Raw genomic sequence first — 12888 nt, 5'->3', positions numbered from 1 at the left:
TCTGTGTGTGCGTGTGTGTGAACGTGTGGACTGTGTGTGTGTGAACATGTGGACCGTGTGTGTGTGAACATATGTGTGTGTGAACAAGTGGGCCCTGTGTGTGTGCGTGTGTGTGAACGTGTGGACTGTGTGTGTGTGAACATGTGGACCGTGTGTGTGTGAACATATGTGTGTGTGAACAAGTGGGCCCTGTGTGTGTGCGTGTGTGTGAATGTGTGGACTGTGTATGTGGACCATGTGTGTGTGAACATGTGTGTGTGTGAACAAGTGGACTCTGTGTGTGTGTGAACGTGTGGACCGTGTGTGTGTGAACATATGTGTGTGTGAACAAGTGGGCCCTGTGTGTGTGCGTGTGTGTGAACGTGTGGACTGTGTATGTGGACCATGTGTGTGTGAACATGTGTGTGTGTGAACAAGTGGACTCTGTGTGTGTGTGAACGTGTGGACTGTGTATATGTGAACATGTGGACCGTGTGTGTGTGAACATATGTGTGTGTGAACAAGTGGACTCTGTGTGTGTGTGAACGTGTGGACCGTGTGTGTGTGAACATATGTGTGTGTGAACAAGTGGACTCTGTGTGTGTGTGAACGTGTGGACCGTGTGTGTGTGAACATATGTGTGTGTGAACAAGTGGACTCTGTGTGTGTGTGAACGTGTGGACCGTGTGTGTGTGAACATATGTGTGTGTGAACAAGTGGACTCTGTGTGTGTGTGAACGTGTGGACCGTGTGTGTGTGAACATATGTGTGTGTGAACAAGTGGACTCTGTGTGTGTGTGAACGTGTGGACCGTGTGTGTGTGAACATATGTGTGTGTGAACAAGTGGACTCTGTGTGTGTGTGTGTGTGAACGTGTGGACTGTGTATGTGTGAATATGTGGACCATGTGTGTGAATGTATGGACTCTATGTGTGTGTGTGAACATGTGTGCTGTGTGTGTGTGTGAACATATGTGTGTGAACAAGTGGACCCTGTGTCTGTGTGTGTGTGTGAACGTGTGGACCGTGTGTGGGTGAGCTTGTGGCCATTGTGCACGCGATGTACTAGAGGGAGCCTGCAGACAGTGGGGTGAAGGGGTGGATCCCCAAGTGTCTGGTGGGTGCACTGCAGGACAGGGGTGAGAGAAAGTTCCAAAGTGTTAAGCCCTGTCCCCAGCACAATGGCAGGTTATCATTGGCCAAGAGGACCGGCAGGCTCCTCCAGCCTGAGAGCACAGTAAGAGCTGAAATCAACTGAGATCAAGGCTACATGGAGAAGGAGGTCGGGGGAGTCCCCAGCAACCAGAGGCCAACCCAGGTCAAGCACCGTGAGCAGATCCGTGAGAGGCAAGAGGGCAAGTCCAATTCCATGATCAAGGCCAACGAGGCAGGACCATCAGTGACCCCCAGGGCCACACCCCGGGTGGGAATACCCTGGCTCTGGAGGCAGAAGAGGTGGCCAGCCTCATCACACTGAGCTGTGTGACCCTGGTCCAGTCAATCCACCTCTCTCAGACGCACCAGGCACCTCGGATGCCAACAAGTCCTCCCACAGACAAAGGTCAAGAGCAAGTCTGCCAAAGCACTCTGATATCCGTCACACTGTGTAACTGCTTGCCTTTGTTTCCAAAAGATGCCTGCCCGCTGATCAGACAGGTAGCAGCACTGGCAGAGACGAGCGTGAGGCAGCCCCATGCGGTCAGGGACGTGAAGAAGCGGGGAGGAGCGGGAGGCAGGTAAGGAGCCTGGGGGGGACACAGTGAATATACAGAATGTCAAGGATACACAATGCACAGTGGATATATAGAACCATGGATATACAATATGCAGTGGAGGCTTGAACCCAGGTGAAAGTCGCTCAGTTGTGTCTGACTCTTTGTGACCCCATGGACTATACAGTCCATGGAATTCTCCAGGCCAGAACACTGGTGTGGGTAGCTGTTCCCTTCTCCAGGGGATCTTCTCAACCTAGGGATCGAACCCAGGTCTCCCACATTGCAGGCGAATTCTTTACCAGCTGAGCTACCAGGGAAGCCTGAACCCAGCTCGGGGGAGTGGAAATGATGGGGCGGGCAGAGACCTCACAGGCAGGCAGATGTAACCAGGATGCGGTCCCTGGCAGGGTGATGGGCTTTGGTGAAGAGGCCCCAGAGTCCACTCCCTGGTCTCTGGTTTGGGAGAAAGCCAGAGTCCTTGTACCTCCTCCAAGATGCAGAGGGAATGACCTTCTAGAAACCGCCCCCCCCGGGATTATTGAGCCTCCCTCTTCCTGGAGGCCTTCCCAGGAGCCCCCTGTCTTCTGCCAAAATTCCCAGCCCTGGGGAGTGAGGAGGCTCCACCTGCTTACAGGTGAGTGGTTCCCAGGGACACCTCCTGCTCCTCTCCCCTCTGGAAGAACCGGAAGGACACAGTCCCTGCCCTCTCAGGCCAGGTTGGGGAGTCTGGGGTTCAGAGAGTCCAGAACGGAGCTGGAGTCCAGAAGTGCTCCGGGAGAAGCCAGAGTCCAAGTCCTCTGGGGTAGCGGGAAGGCCTGGCCTCAGGTCCACAGGTGGGAGGCAGGATAAGACAGAGGCAGTACCCCGCCACCTCCCAGGTAGATGCCATGCCCACAGGAACCTCTCTGGATGGTGGGGGCGGGGAGGAGAACTTCTGTTTTTCCAGGTGAGAAGCTGTCCTCAGGCAGGTCTGCAGGATCCCAGCTAAGCCAAACTTCAGAGTCAAAACCCCTCGGGCTGGGACCACCTTCTTCACCAGGCTCAAAACAGTCCTGGGATCTGGGCTCTTTCAATAGCCAAACGAAGCATCATCGGTAACAAACAGGCTGGTTATTCTCCCAGGCTTCCACAGTCAGCGGGACAGGCTGCTCTGCGCTATTATTAACTTGCCAAAAAAGCCCCTTGCTTTCTCCAAAGTTCCCCCTCACAGGGGTTCTTCCTTCATGCCCCGGTTCTCCTCCAAATCCACCAAACACAGCCCTTCTCCTGGCTAAGGGCTCAAGGGTCCCCAAGGGACGAGAGGACAACTGTCTTCCAGCTTCCAAGGTGCAGGGCACAAACTCCTCCCTAAGTGCAGCTTCACCTGGAATGACTCACAGGACAATCCCAGCCACCAAGAGCTCTCATGACAGCAGTGAATTCTCGTCGAAGATCTTGGGCACTGAGCCCCCCAGAATGGAGGGCACCTCCTCTGAGCTGGACCCTGACACATCATGTGCTGGTGAGTCCACTTCCCTCAGACGAGGGGAACCTGGGTGGCTGAAGGTCTTTACCACAGTAACCGAGGAACTGGATACAGAGCATGACCCTCAGAAAGTTCCACAGACCCAGGTTTAGCTATAGCCCGATGCTATAGCCGTCGGGGACATGGAGAGGAGGGCAGCTGTGGGCTGGTTGTGACTTCATGGTGACAAGAAATTCCATGAAGAGGCTCTTCTGCTCTGGATGAACACTGCGTGAAAAAAAAAAGGAACAAATGGAACAAACTCTTTTTTTCCCTTAACATGGAAACTATGTCATACCTCTCAGTGCACATTCAATATTTTGCGATCAGAAACCATGAGCATCAGTCCTTCTAAAATAGGATAGCCTCCTATATTCTGTTTTCTTAAAGGTAAGTTCTGAAACTTCACTATAAGAAAAAGAATGGGATGGATGTGAGCTACCCAGTCCGCCTGAATAACAAAGAATCCTCCTTCACTTTAAATTAATGAGTTAAAAATAGCAGTAAGATGAAAGGTAATTTTCCCCTCCCCCCAACACAAGAGCCTTTCTTTTTAATTGTTTTCTTAGTGCAAGTTCCCAGCAGGCAGGTTTCTGGGTCAAATGGTTAATACATTGTGAGAGGACTTCCCTGGGCCACAGTGGATAGGAATCCACCTACTAATGTAGGGGACGTGGGTTCATACCTGGTCTAGGAACGTCCCACATCTGCAGGGCGACTAAGCCAGGGTGACTACTGAGCCTGCTCTCTGGAGCCCTCGAGAGGCAACTACTGAAACCCATGCCTAGAGCCTGTGCTCCACAACAAGAGAAGCCCCCACAATGAGAAGCCCGAGCACCACAACCAGAGAGCAGCCCGCGCCCCCCCACAGCCAGAGAAAGCCTTCAAGCAGCAATGAAGACAGCGCAGACAAATAAAGATATTTTGAAAATGCACAGACAGCTGTGTTGCTTCTGGAAAGAGTCAAGGCAGTTGTTCCACAATATACGAGGGTCTGGGATCCAGGCAAACTCACCTCCACCCTCACACTTGTTCTCAAATGCTTCCATAGCAATCCACGTTGAAGTGGACCCTCACAATACAAAGCCATGTTGTTCATGGGTCAGCTCTGTATCTCGATTTTTTTTTAAAGGTTATGTATATATGAGAATAAACTATGAAAAATCATTATTTGCAGGTCATTCTAAACCCCAATAGCAGATACAAGGACTCCATACCCAGAACTTTTGAATTTCCCTCTGACAGCCACAGGAAAGGTATTTGAGATGACCTCAGCAGATAACTGAAAGCTTTCTCCTTGAGTTAATAATACTAGGCAATGTTCACCTGGGGACTTCAGATCTGTTGGTGATTTTGGGGGGTGGGGGGGTGGGAATCATATTAGCTTCAGAAAAATGTTTATCAAACCTATAAACATGAAGTTTAAATATACTCGTTAAACAAATCAGAGATTGGAATATATGATCACATTTATGCCTATCAAGTTGCTTCATTCGTGTCTGACTCTTTGCAACCCCATGGACTGAAACCCGCCAGGTTCCTCTGTCCATGGGATTCTCTGGGCAAGTTTACTGGAGTGGGTTGCCATTTCCTTCTCCAGGGGATCTTCTCAACCCGGGGATGAATCCACATCTCCTGCATTGGCAGGTGGATTCTTTACCACCTGGGAAGCTCTGTCCTGGCTTCTTGCCCTCTGATCCATCCATCATGCATTCATTCAGCCACTACTCACTATCAACTTCCTCTGTGCCAGGCCCTGGGGACTGGACGTCCAGCTCTTGGGCAAATAGAGGACACCACTGTGAGCCAGACGTGTGAGAGATAACATTCCAACCTATCCCCTCAACACCCCTTTGAAGTCAGTGTTGTCATCTTTTTACATCAAGAAATGTCAAGAGGTTGAATAACTTACCTAAGGGCTCTCGCTTCAGAGCAAGAATCCAAGCTAGACGGGTCCAATTCCAAAACCAGTGTCCTCTCCACCAAACTCTACTTACCTCCAGCTGCCTTCTCCCCCCACCTCTCAGGCCATAGACCCCAAAACTATTTGGGGGACATTCTTGGCTCTCCCCCTTAAGCCAGATACCACCAGCAATTCGGGTGATGTCAACATTTTGGAATCCAAGGGCCCTTCCCTCCTCATTTATGAGGTTGTTGTTCAGTCACTCAGTCGTGTCCTATTCTTTGCAACCCCATGGACTGCAGCAAGCCAGGCTTCACTGTCCTCCACCATCTCCCGGAGTTTGCTCACACCTCAGGTGCATTGAGTCAGATCCAACCATCTCATCCTCTGTCACCCCCTTCTTCTGCCCTCAACCTTCCCCAGTATCAAGTTCTTTTCCATAGAGTCAGCTCTTTGCATTAGGTGGCCAAAGTATTGGAACTTCAGCATAAGTCCTTCCAATGAACACTCAGGGCTGATTTTCTTTAGGATTGACTGATTTGATGTCCTTGCTGTCCAAGGAACTCTCAAGAGTCTTCTCCAACACCACAATTTGAAAGCATCAATTGTCAACACTAAACCTTCCTTATGATGAGGTTGAAAGTAAAAATCAAAGTGTTAGTCGCTCAGTCGTGTCCGACTCTTTGCAAACCCATGGACTGTAGTCCACCAGCTTCCTCAATCCTTGGGATTCTCCAGGCAAGAATACTGGAGTGAGTTGCCATTCCCTTCTCCAGGGGATCTTCCTGACCCAGAGATCGAACCCAGGGCTCCTGCATTGCGGGCAGATTCTTTACCATCTGGGCCACCAGGTTGATGATCCAATAATTCTGCCACATCTAGTCCCAGTTGTCATTGTTCCAGCAGGAGCCCTAAACTAGAGGCTGCAAGGTCACGTGCGTTTTGGAGCTTCTGTTTACCTGTCCTTTGTCCTGGGGAGGGATCTGTCTCTGTGGGGAGGATCAAGGTACAAATCCCCTGATGGCCTCTCAGGGGCAATCAGATTTTATGTGACAAAACCACACAGGGAATTCCCTCCTGATATAACAACCGTGGTATGCAGTCCAGAGAGAGGGACTGCAGATAAAGGAGGCGCCTGTCCCCTGAAGGCCCATCCCGAGGCCGCAAAGACCTACGTGCTCTCAATGGGGTGAGGAGAATTCCAGGCAGACCTGGAGTTGATCTTTATGGCCTGTGTCTGGGTCAGCTCCACTTAAACCAGATTTTACACCCTGTGGTCAGTTTATTATTTCCTGTGAGAGGAGGAGGAGACCAGTCTTTTGCAAATTTTGAAAATATGCCAAGCAGAGCGTCCAGTAATTTGGCCTGATTGGGCAACAATCGGTCTCAGTTTCTAACCCATATTTCTTTTAAGTGGATTATGCAAAAACGGCCTCACTAGAGTGGAAAGGGCTTCCCAGGTGGTGTTAGTGGTAAAGAATCTGCCTGCCAATGCAGGAGACGCAGGTTCGATCCCTGGATGGGAAAGATCCCCTGGAGGAGGACATGGCAACCCACTCCAGTATTCTTGCCTGGAGAATGGACCAAGGAGCCTGGCAGGCTACAGACCATGGGGTCAGAGAGAGTTGGACACGACTGAAGTGACTTGGCACACATTCAAAGTGCTAAGAGAGGACAACTCGATAAAGCCCAGCTTGAGAGCCCTGAGCAGTGTCTCCGTGTGGGCTGGCATGCTGCGATCAATAGAAACCAGGCCGCTTCCGTGGTGGCCCCGGGTTTGACATGAGCTCAGGCAGGGCTGTCTGCAGGGTTTCCCTAGGATGGTCATGAGCACTGAAAATGTGAAAGGAGCCGGGTCACTGGGCTTCAAAGGCACAGAGAGGCAGCAGAGAGGACCCAGGCCACAGTCTCCCCATCCTCTTATGAGCTGTTTGACCTTGGATGAATAGCTCACCTGGGCCTCGCTTCTCCAAGGCATCCCTCACGTCAAAGGGGAGCGGCAAGGCCTGATCTCACAGCATGATGGAGGGCACCGGGGGATTCTCAGAGAGACAGCATGTCATGTGCTGTGCCTCCAATATGCCATATCCGTGTCGGCTATGAAGACGGCCGTGCTGAGTTCAAGAGTACCTAAACCGGCATCCCTGACAAGAGAGGTCACCCCCACGTCCAGACTCATCCCATCTCCCCCACACCCACAGAGGCTCGCACAAAATAAAATAGCCAGTAGCTGCCATTACTGGGCACCAACTCTGTATGCACAAGACCTCATTTATCCATCACAGCTCCACTCCCGGACATCAGTGGGACAAGGTCACAGAGAAGGAGGCCAAGAATCTGGCATAAGTGCCAGGAGCTGGGTTTGAAGACCGACTCTAAGAAGTGAAGAGATACAAGTGAAAGTATATATAAAACAAACTCACAGATACAAAAAACAAACCCATGGTGACCAGTGGGGAGACAGAAGGTGGAGGGCAAATTATGAATATGGGGATAAAAGTAGTGAAAAGAAAGAACAAGTGTCCCACTCAAGACAGAAGGAGAACCTGGTGCTACTCAGGGACCCGTGCTTCCTTCCCTGTCCCCTCACCTCCACTGAAGGGAGCCAGCTGGGCCCCCACAACCTTCACCCTGGGGGGCTGGACAGGGCACTGGGGGTCACTAAGAGCCCCCACATCACTGCTCAGTAGAGAGCGGGCTGCTGGCAACTGCTCTGTGCTCGCTGAGGCACCTCCTCCCTGGGCGACTCTCAGGACCCGGAAGGTGACCCTGGGCTCCCAGGGAGCCCCATGATGCTGTGACCAAGAGGGTCCCCCAGGTACCCACGGCGAGAAGGGCTCTATGGTCCTTGCTGCATCTTTTCCGTCCCCTAGTGTGTCGACTCAGGCTTTGAACTTACACGGTGCATGTCTGTAGCATTTCCCTGGAAAGAAAGTGCCCGTGTTCGGCTTGGAAGGTGCCAGACACCCGCTTCCTTCCTCCCATGAGAGACCTGGAGCTTCCAGCTCAGGGCCCAGCAGACTGGGAAAGACCAGTCTGGGAAATGGTCAGAAAAACACTGGGAAACGCGTTTCATGGAGGCTGCTTCCAGCAGAGACGACGCTGTGACTCCTTGCAGAGTCCAGGAGGAATGTTTGGCCTGCCAACATAAAAGGGTAATAAAGTTTGTCGTCAAATATTGAGAAACTTCAGGCCACACGGGGATCGCAGCCTTGAACACTGAAGGCCCCTATGAGGCCTGAGTCACAGAAGCAGTATTTCATTCCAACGTGATGCTTTTATAGGTCATCACGTGGCAGAGCATGGAAGCTGTGAAGACCCGGGTGAGCTGGTCTGGCTCCCTACATTGGCGAGAAGGAAATGAAACCCATCGAGACTGGAATTCATCAAAGGTCCAGGGTCCCGGATGCAGAGTGGGGAGCAGCCGGAGTTTCAGTCAGCACCTATTGTGGCTGAACTCCGACCCCCTAAAATGTTCATGTCAAAGCCCTGACCCCCAGGGCTTCAGAATGTGACTGTATTTGGGGAGAAGGTCTTTAATGGGGTAAGTTAAAATGAGTTCATATGGGTGGTCCTAACCCACTGTGACTGGCGTCCTTATAAGAAGTTAGGACATGGACCTGCAGAGGGAAGGCCACGTGAACCCCAGCGAGGACAGGCCATTGGCAAGCCAAGGCGGAGGCCTCAGGATAAACCAGCACTGCAGATAACTTGATCTCGGATTCACAGCCTCCAGAACTTGGAGAAATAAGCTTCTGTTGTTTAAACCACTCTGTCTGTGGCCCTTGGTTCCAGCAAATGCAGCTCACTCAAATATACCCCTCTGCTTGCCCACATCACAGCAGCCACTTAGGGAAGGGGAATTTTAAAGGACAACATTTTTCACAATCACTGACATTGGTGACACATTGGTAACAGCACTTTCAGTTAGCAACACCTACTTGGGAGAATCTCTGCGATGCTGTTTGTGTTGTGCAGACAGTGACATAAAGTCATGGAAATGGCTTTTCCAGCACCTCTGTCATCAGTTCCCTAAGAAACCACTAGAAACAGCCCAGACAGCAGTGAACATCCCTGTAGCAACTGGTCAAGGGGAGCGATGCTCACGTCTGTGGACAAGGCCAAGTTCATTTGTTTGAACAAAGTAGCAAAGAGTTTCACCAATGTTTTTCCACACTTAAGTTATGGAGATGGACCAAAAAAGGCAAAAGTAGGGAGCTTCCTAAGGGAAATGTGGATGGAGGAAGGTGGAGAGGGAGTTAAAACAAAAAAAAAAGACCAGAAGGTGGAGCCCACTCACCCATTCATCCCACTGACCGGCAGTGACCAGCATCCTGTGAGTGAAGAGATGGACACGAAGATGGACGCTGCCGAGCGCTGTTGGTGACAGACCGTGCGGCACGGGGGCCGCACGTGTGGACGTGGAGCCCGGCTGCCTCCATGCTTGTGGGCTGTGTGAGCTGAGGGAGATTCCTTGACTGCTCTGTGCCTCCGTTTCCCTGTTACATTTTAAGTGAAGACACAGTAACGCCTCTCTCACAGGGAGCCTGCGAGGATCCAGTGAGTTAAAACAGGCAAAGTTGTCAGCGCAGGAAAAGGCACTCAGAAGCCTTGCTCCCCTTGGGCCTTGCAGGGAAACACGACTCTCAGAAAAACATTCAGAAGGCAATGCAGTAAGTGTCCTAATGAAGGGCTTTGAAGCTCGGAGGAGAGCGCACCTCTGACTCGGCCGCGGTGAACTGTGCAAAGATGGGTCATAAGAGGTGCTTTGGAAGGGCCCCCCCAGGAAGGCGTCCCCCAGGGCCTTTAATTCCCAGGGCAGCAGCCCCCCTGGGATGCCGCCCCCACCTGCCCACCCAACCCACCTAGGATGCCAGCCTGCCGCTGCAGAGACACGGCCCAGCCCTGGAATCCAGGGGCTCCCCGACACAACACAAGACAGGATTCGGCTAAATGATAACCCTTGTGCGAGGCCCTTGGCTCAGCCCGGGGGAGATAACAGGTGGTTATGACAGTCCCAACCCTTGAGGCACCAGCGGTCCAGGAGGCGAGATAAGGTGGGTTCAGAAATAGCTCACTGGAGGCAGACGGTTGTAAGTGCCCCAGGCGAGGAGCAGATAACGCCCGAGGGAGTCTCAGAGGGAGATGACGTCCAGCTGGGAGAGAGATCAGGGCAGAAACAGGTGAAGCAGCGTCCTGGGGGGGCCAGGCCTACTATGCGGGTGCCCGCGTCACTTCCAGGCTCTGGAATAAGTGGTTTCACTCCTTCATCTGGCCTGGGCTTCCTTCTGATTTAATTGGCAGCCGCTGCCACGGTGGGAAGGGCTTTACTACCCTTTGTTCCTTGGATGATCAGCAGCAAAATGAATCTAATACAGTAACAAGAGCTGACTCCTGGGTCTCCGTGGACACCTCCTGGGATCACGGGGACATGGGTGTTCAAGCAGGACGCCAGGAATGCCGAGCACTTATATCTTATCGTGTGGTTCAGAGCACCTGCGAGGACCACAGTGCCCACTTTGACAATTACAAGCCATGCTCCTTTGACAATTACAGGCCAGTCCCGGCTGTGGGAACAGAATCCTATGGATGAGGCAGCTTCAACAACAAACACTTATTTCTCCCGGTTCTGGGGGCTGGAAGAGATCAGGGCACTGGCCTTGTCAGCTTCTCGGGAGAGCTCTCTTCCTGACTTGCAAACGGCTACCTCCTTGCTATGTCCTCATATGGTGGAGGGAGAATTCATTGTTCTCCTGTTTCTGAACAAGGGTCCATTCATGGGGGCATCACCTCACCATCTGATCACCTCCCAAAGGCCCCTCACTCCAAATACCGTCACCCTGGGGGTGAGAACTTCAACACATGAATTTAGGGGGAACGCAGAAACATAGCCCATAGCACACATTTGTAAATTCCTGCCTACTGGTAATGAAAAATCCAAGAGGTAAACTTCACTTCTCAGATCTTCCAAATAGCCCATGAATTAGGATCACAAAGGATGTCGGTAATGTTTTAAAGGGAGGGAAGTACACCATCTTGAGTCCAACACATAATGAATTGCTCATTTATGTAAGAAGTCAATTTTGAATAATAAAATGGGCACTCAAGTCAGTGGCCTTTTTAAAAGTATTTTTTTGCCTCTCTTCACTCGATTTCTCTTTACACTCCCCTTGGCAGTCACAGATAGGAGAACCCAGACGTATAACAATTACCGTCAACCTAAGGTCACAAGGCCCCTTGTCAAAAGGCAGTCGTGCTCCTGAAGCAGTGCTGTTGGAAAGACAGTGGTCATTCTAGAATAGTTCTGGTCAACCCTGGGGAAGGGGTACAGAGAGGAGAACGCTGACAACGTGACAAGCCCGGGGCTGTCATTTCTGTGCTGTGCGTACTAGCGGGCGGGCAACAGTGACCACCTTCAGGGTTGAATTCTTGGGCCACACACTCAAAACAGTCCCGAGGGCCAGGAATGAGGGAAGGCCAGGAAAGCCCGCATTGCAGACAGCTCACCTTCCACCCTTCACCATCCAAGCCCTCAGGATGCTGAGATGAGCGCTGGGGCTTAGCACATGGAGCCTGCCTCTGGGTGCCTGCACAGTGTCCGAGGGGCCTTGGGGCGCCTCAGTGAGTCAATCCCCCAAACAAGTCCCACTTTCTCTAGCCTTCCATTATATTCTGCTGGCTGGAGTCTCCCCTCACCCCTAGACACTGAACTTCTAAACTTCAAAATCCCACTGGTGGGACTTCCCTGGTGATCCAGTGGTTAAGACTTCACCTTCCAATCCAGGGGCTGCATGTTCAATCCCTGCTCAGGGAACTAAGATCCCACATGCCTCAAAAACATAAAACAGAAGCAATATTATAACAAATTCCATTGGAAACTTTAAAAATGGTCTACACAAATAAAGAAGAATCTTAAAAAAAAAAATCCATTGGCTGCTTTCAGCCCTAAACACAGACATCACGAACCTTCAAGGCCAGCTTTCAGGTCCCCACTTCCTCCATCTCAGGAGCAGGTTGTCCTGGGTTTATTGTTTGGAAGCAGAAGCCTGTGGCTTGGCTTCTTTATATTTTAGAGCTGACAGCTAGGAAAATGTATTTTGCAAGGCATAATGGAAATAGACCATCTTTTTCGCTGGTCACTTTGCAGACATATGGCCTGCCATCGCACCAGGGAGGAAATGATTATTGGAGCGACACAAACAGATTTTTTTTTTTTTTTTTTTGGTCAAAGTTGAGGTGTGATTTTTCTCAGGTTCCGTGAGAACATACACACATATTTTTACCAACCTGATCTGTTTCCCAGCAGCTGAGTCACTGTGGGACCTGGGAGGCCAATTTGGATGTTTGGGAGTTAGGAAGATACAGTCTCTGAAAGCTTCGAGTATCCCTGACATGCTGGGAAGCAGAACCACCAAAGATCTGGGGAGGGACTCCGCAAAGCTCACATCTCAGGTCTGAGGGCAGCCTTGCTAAGAAGCAACCAGCTTTATTAGCAGAATCCACGAAAGGCTCAAGGCTTCTCAGGTGACTCCGTGGTAAAGAATCCGCCTGCCAATGCAGGAGATGCAAAAGACATAGTTTCGATCCCTGGGTCAGGAAGATCCCCTGGAGGATGAAATGGCAATCCACTCCAGTCAGTACTCTTGCCTGGGAAATCCTATGGACAGAGGAGCCTGGTGGGCTACAGTCCACAGGGTTGCAAAGAGTCAGACAACAGAAGCAACTTAGCACGCAGCATGCATGCCTACAGGGAAGTGAGTTGAGGACAGGGGGACAAAAGCTACATCA

The 12888-nt window shown here is 51.2% G+C and overlaps 1 long non-coding RNA gene across 1 annotated transcript; it reads right to left on the bottom strand.

Moving 5' to 3' along the window:
- Positions 1–1777: 1777 nt before the first annotated feature.
- LOC139030156 (uncharacterized) lies at positions 1778–5995 on the bottom strand. The gene is made up of 2 exons (XR_011482456.1): positions 5110–5995; positions 1778–3425 (listed from the first exon to the last, which is right to left on the bottom strand). It is a non-coding gene; the product is annotated as an uncharacterized lncRNA (long non-coding RNA).
- Between the last annotated feature and the right edge of the window lie 6893 nt (positions 5996–12888).

The sequence above is a fragment of the Odocoileus virginianus genome, chromosome 2, assembly GCF_023699985.2.
Source record: "Odocoileus virginianus isolate 20LAN1187 ecotype Illinois chromosome 2, Ovbor_1.2, whole genome shotgun sequence".
NCBI lineage: Eukaryota > Metazoa > Chordata > Mammalia > Artiodactyla > Cervidae > Odocoileus > Odocoileus virginianus.
This window is presented reverse-complemented; position numbering and strand designations above follow the sequence as displayed.